General features: G+C 36.6%; 1 protein-coding gene across 9 annotated transcripts in view; it reads left to right on the top strand.

Annotated features, from left to right (window-relative positions):
* The first annotated feature begins 808 nt into the window (after positions 1 to 808).
* Positions 809 to 6,000, top strand: part of tam (DNA polymerase gamma, catalytic subunit tam) — a 76,816-nt gene continuing 71,624 nt past the window's right edge. For 4 of the 9 annotated variants that reach the window (XM_067094401.1, XM_067094398.1, XM_067094399.1 and 1 more), the window contains exon 1: positions 863 to 994. The gene's annotated coding sequence lies outside the window, so the exon portion shown is untranslated. Of the gene's footprint in view, positions 995 to 1,513; positions 1,536 to 6,000 lie in introns of those variants that run through there. The other 5 variants (XM_067094403.1, XM_067094400.1, XM_067094395.1 and 2 more) reach the window with 3 other exon arrangements.

The raw sequence follows: 6,000 nt of genomic DNA, 5'->3' as shown, positions 1-6,000 counted from the left end.
CCCATCCTCCTTAACCATTATTTCTTTGTGCAACTATGGGGTCTTCTCTCATTTCAAACTTTAGATACTAGTACTTCGTCTCCTTTATTTCCTGTATCTCTTTATCTTGTTCAAGCACTTTAACTTCCTCTTTTCACTGTTTTAAGCAATGAATGGCCAAAAGCCCCATTAACTCGGTTTGACAGCCTAAATAAGGGGGCTGAGGGAGGTCCCCCGAAGAAATAGTGCTTCCCATGTTTTTGTGACACTTGGTTATCCCTGCCTTTAAGTTATACGATCGCTGAAAGACAGTGATGCGTTTTTATTATTTATAGTGCACGATGAATGGCACAGAATACTCTACTGATATCTATAACTGTTTCTTCTTTATCTATGCTTTATATATGGAAGAATATATGCAGTGTGTCCATATGTTGATGGAGAATGATATAGTTTTTATTTGAGCCTGTTTTCGCTTGCTTTTTAGGTTTTGTTGTATGACTTTTTAAAAAGATTCTTATGTGTATTGGTAAGATACACATTGGGTGGCATTCCCAATTCTGTTTTGATAATTGTATTTTGTTTTCTGTAAATTGTTTTAGTTAATGATAAATAAAAATTTCAGCCTCTTAGCACCACTTTTTATTGTAAAATATTGTGTATGAATTGACATTCGAAATAAAGTATTATTATTATTATTATTATTATTATTATTATTATTATTATATTATTATTATTATTATTATTATTATTATTATTATTATTATTATTATTATTATTATTATTATTATTATTATTATTATTATTATTAATTTTCACAAAAATCAAAACAATCAAAAGACAAAGCGCCATGAGAATGTTTCAAAGGGTAACAGCCTCACGTACTACTACTAATACCCGCAGCTACAAGAGTGTTCAAAGTATTGTGTGAGTTTAAAAGTAAAATAATTTCGTTTTCTACGTAAAGGATTCACTTTGTGTTACTCAACCAGAGTTATAAATGGGTAGTATAAAGGTATAAGATTATCAGCTGTTTGAGTCGAGCTCACTGTATTTTATAATGTCTTAAAGTTTTGGGGCGGGCTCATTCTTACGGCCCGTCCTGGTCGTTTCGGCCGTAAGTCATTTAGGCCGTAACATCCAAAACAATGTAAGACGTTATGTTTATGGTATTTACCGTTATGTTTTTGGTATATACCATTATTATTTCATGCTTTACGTACATCCCCAATGGGCTGGTACTAAACACGGCGCCCATTTTGCACGTAAACGTGCTTACGGCCGAAACGACCCGAATGCCCTACGGCAGTACCTTGCAAATAGGCTAGGGCTTAGGCTAGGGTATTAAGCCGTTGATTAGGTTATAGAATGTTGTATGGTGACCAATTATGAATGGCAGTTGTGATAAAACATAGTAGGAGGATTATCGGGAAGTTGAAAGTAACAAGCTATATTGAGCTGGTGTCTGGTCAAATGTAAAGAGTAGGCCTAGGCAAATAGGCATACTTTTGTACCTGGAATTCGGTATCCGATAATGTCATACGTTTAGGCAGACAGTGAGTATAAAATATTGTTTTATGGATTTTTATGTAATTTTCCTAAATTTAACATTACTGTATTCTCCTCGGAAGTAGGCTGTTTAGTTAACACACAAGGCCTATAGGCCTAAAGCTCCTTGTAACTGCCTTGAACCCGACCATTCTGGCAAGTAGGCCTAAAGATCACTTAAATTTTAAGTTAACCGTTAATGGACAGGAATTTCCTCGGTATTATTACAGTTTCGGTCAAATTCGAGTATGTGTTATTTATTTACTTATTCATTTTTTAGATGATTCATAAAAAAAACTGACTTAAATCTTGCGCAAATTAATGGTTACGGAGATATTTGCTGATGAATATTCTTCCTTATTGTTATCCCAAGGACGTGTTTATGCTGCTATGTTAGTTTTTCTCCCGATGGTATTTTGTTTTTTGTCACTGTATTGTGGGTAAAAATGCCTGATCGTCCTTTGTTTTTGCTTATGAATTATGGGTACTGTACAAATGCTGAAACCTGATTGGTTGCTTTGTTTGAAGATTATCCAATTAACTGCGATTTTGGAATTCATCCGTCCTTCTAAAAAAGTGCGTCAGTTGACTGCCATGGATTCCACTGTTCAGACGTGCAGCGGTTGTTCTTTTTCCTATTTTGACATTATTGGACGTTTTCATGGACATTACAATGGAACTCCAGAAGTAGTGAATAGGTTTCTGCGTGAACATTCAGTGCTTCCTAAGAGTGTTAAGTGTCCTAAGTGTGATTCACCGTTAGTTTTTCGGGAAGACAAGCATTTGTGGTACTGCAAGCAGTCGGCACGAATCCCGAAAACCAAAAAGAGACGATTGTGTAATTACACTGTAAGTGACTATAAAGGGACATTTCTACATGGGTCTCATCTTCCACCTTGGAAATTTATATTGTTTGTCAACCATTGGTTGCATAAGTGTTGGGACCATCATTTGGTCATGAAGGGTCTCCATTTATCTCTTTCCACTAGCGTGGACTGGAGGAGTTTTTGTTCGGAAGTGACTGATTACGCTTTTGATAATCAGGAGGCGATTGGTGGTGACGGGGTTATCGTGGAGATCGACGAATCTCACTTGGGAAAGGGAAAGTACGATCGTGGAAGACTTTTGAGTGATGTATGGGTCTTCGGAGGTATTGAAAGGCTTTCGAAAAACACTTGTATTGTGCCTTTTGTCGAACCATTGCCCCTAAAGCGTGATGCTGCTACGCTTGTCCCTTTAATTCAAAAAAATATTAAAAGGGGCAGTATTGTTATAAGTGATGAGTGGTTGGCTTACAACTCGCTAAAGTCTCTTGGGTACGAGCACCGTACTATAAATCATTCTGAAAATTTTGTGGATTCTTCTAACCCCGACACCCATACCCAAAATATTGAACGTCTTTGGCGAGAACTGAAGCAGTGGGTGAAACGGCCTGGTAATCGGTCGGAATACTTTCAGCAGTATTTGTCTCGGTTTTTATTCGTTCACAGATATCCAGAGGAGTAGCTGCTTCATCATTTTTTTATCACCGCCAGTCGCCTGTAACCTCCACAGTCTGAGTCAGAGCATGTGCCTGTTCACATGGGTGATTCAGAAGAGATTGATCCCCATCCTTCGACGTCTGCAACTTCTGATTCTACTTAAAGTAGGTGAAGTGGTTGGGTATTGTGTACAGCCACGCTAGACCCGTGGTGGGCGCGTGCAGCGCAACAATACTTGCTTGCCAGAATAAACGTGCTTGCCAAGAATCTTTATTTCCGCGGATAAGGCGCGCAGCGCCATTCCACCACCCCCCTTACTGACAAAAGATCCTTGGGCTTAGACTGCAGTTTGCATGTGGTTTTATTATTGGCGGATCTTCACCCGCTATCCTAGGTTAGACAGCTCTTATTTTACTCGTTTTCTGTATTCCCCCACCCAAAAACCCCGATTTCCCACTGTGGAACCCCGTTATCGTAGTTATTAAGGGGGGCCCTGTATCTCTAAATTTGATCATTTGCGGAGGAAATAAAGTCAGATTTGTTGAAAACATACTATTTACGCCAGGGAAAATATATTTTTATATATCGGAAATGCGAATTTGACCGAAACTGTAATTTTACCGAATCCTCATATGAGTATCCATAACAGGTTTTGGGTGATGGACGGGAGTCTTTCGATGAGTATTAATATTACGCGCCATTCAGTGCGGATGAATTCAGCGGGAAAAATGTTCATGGAACTTCAGTGGGCCATAAATGAATTATGGCTACTATTTAGCTCAACTCAGGAGAGACATCAATCAATATGCCATGAGATTTCAGTGGGGAATGTACTGCCTCTTTGTCGCTCCATGACGTCTTTTTATTTATTATCTCATAAATGTACCCAGGGATTGCTGTTGGTTTTAGTTCTTATCTTTTATGATAGTATGTCAGCTATAATTGTAATTTTGCAAAGAAAAGTGCAAAGAAATATTAGAAAAAACATGTTTACTTCACAAAAAGTTACTGCATCTCCCCATGTCAGTAATAAATCTCAAATATTTTACAACAAATGCACTCAGAATTTTTTACTGATTTTATTTCTTATTGTGTGAGCTGTAATTATAATTTTACAAAAAAAAATTAAATTATTAGAAAAAACATGCATAACTGAGTAAAATTAACATATTTTTACGAATGTCTTGTAAAAGCAGTCCCACACAGAGTTGTAAATAGTCACTTTCAACTTCCTTTGGAAGGTAGGGAAAAATTTCTCGAATTTTATTTTCTTACACCATGTGCATTTCCATTAATGTGTTTTTTCCTTAAATTGGCCAACCTTAAAGTTTGCCTGGTCTGGGGGTGTGCTTGATATACATTTAGCCTGTCCCTTAAGGGTTAATCCTATATAAGCACACAAGTGAAATAAATGGTAAAATTTTACTTTAAACCGATATCGAATTGGACTCAAAAATATGACTTTCTTATGTTGTAACGTATGCTTTGAATGTTTCTGATGTTCGTCTCTTTAGCAAATGACCTATCCAATCACCCCTAACCTAACCTAGGTCTGTACTTGAGTGCATGACAGCTTATTTGGTTGAAAACAATCCGTAATGTACCTGAATCTGAATGAGAAATATTAATGGAATAACATCCTTTTGTTTCACTCATTTTAAGTTTTGCCCCTCCCAGAAACCTTGCTTAACCACTATGGCCTCTGAGATTGTAGGATATGACGGTTGGGTCCACTTTCTTTAAAAGTACTCATTTGCCAACAAAACAGAAGTAAGAAACTTTCAAAGTGCACAATAAAAACTAGAAAATATTTTCAAGTGTAAAATACAATAATGGTTTAAAGTAAAATATAAATTAAACATAATTACAGTAGGCCTAACCCCTCTTTTCTTTCAAGGTGGATGCGAAGACTTCCAAAGTGCTGGAAAAGTTGTAGTGACTAAGCCTAGGCTAGCCTGGACTGTGCTACCTTGAGGCTGTCCCAAAATCCTATTGTAACTCTTGTTACCCCATGAAAAGATAACCTACATTAATTTAGATAGGAACTAAGAAATAAGAGTGACTAATTTGGTGTTAATGTAGTAAGCTTATTTTAAAAATAAAATAACAAAAATATGGTACTTGAGCAACCAAAAGTTGTCATTCAAGATTTTTGTCACCTTAGCCTAGCTTACCAAAACTAGCCTATTTATTAATGATCAATTAGCAATTGTCATCAGATAAAGACATCCAAAAGTATTGTATTGTATATAATGAGTGTAACTGTAGTGAATAGTAGTCTAATTAAGTACAAGTGTATCAAGAAAATGAAAAGACAATGATCAGTTTACCAGTAATGTAGATTAGTGGTGCACAGGTAAATGTAATGCCAACATACTTCACAATCTCTAGATATCAGTGTTATTTAAATTTTTTGTGTGCAGTACAGTATATGTGATACACAGTTATATCATTAGCAAAAATTATGAGTGGCATAAATAGTGTACAATTAGACTAGAATTAAAATTGTAAAGCAGCTCTCTCTCTCTCTCTCTCTCTCTCTCTCTCTATCCTAATGTAATATTCCATAACCCAACCCAAGGTGCCATGTCTAACCTAAAATGGGTACTCTGCTCCCTGGACGTTCCCAATATAGTTATCTAACCTGACCTAGGATGCTATAAACTATAAAAAAAAAATACATGAATGCATCATAACCTAACCTAACCTGAACTAGGACACCATCTCCTGCCTGATGTGGGTGGCTGTAAATTAGAAGCAATATTTGTTTACATGTGTAATTTTTTTTTTTTATCTGTAATGGAATGGGAAACCCCTACCCTTGGGCTCCTCACCTAACCTGATCCTAAGGACTAAGATGCTGGTAGATTGATTTTCCACTGTGGACCCCCATTGTTGTTAGACCTAAGGGGTGATGTTATGGGAACCAAATGTCAAAATCTCATGGAGAACTACCAGAAAACTATGTTACACTTTGAAGATCACTTAATTC

Source organism: Macrobrachium rosenbergii, chromosome 50 (genome assembly GCF_040412425.1).
Source record: "Macrobrachium rosenbergii isolate ZJJX-2024 chromosome 50, ASM4041242v1, whole genome shotgun sequence".
In the NCBI taxonomy this organism is placed as follows: Eukaryota; Metazoa; Arthropoda; class Malacostraca; order Decapoda; family Palaemonidae; genus Macrobrachium; species Macrobrachium rosenbergii.
The sequence above is the reverse complement of the archived record's forward strand: the minus strand, read 5'-3'. Positions and strand labels throughout refer to the sequence as shown.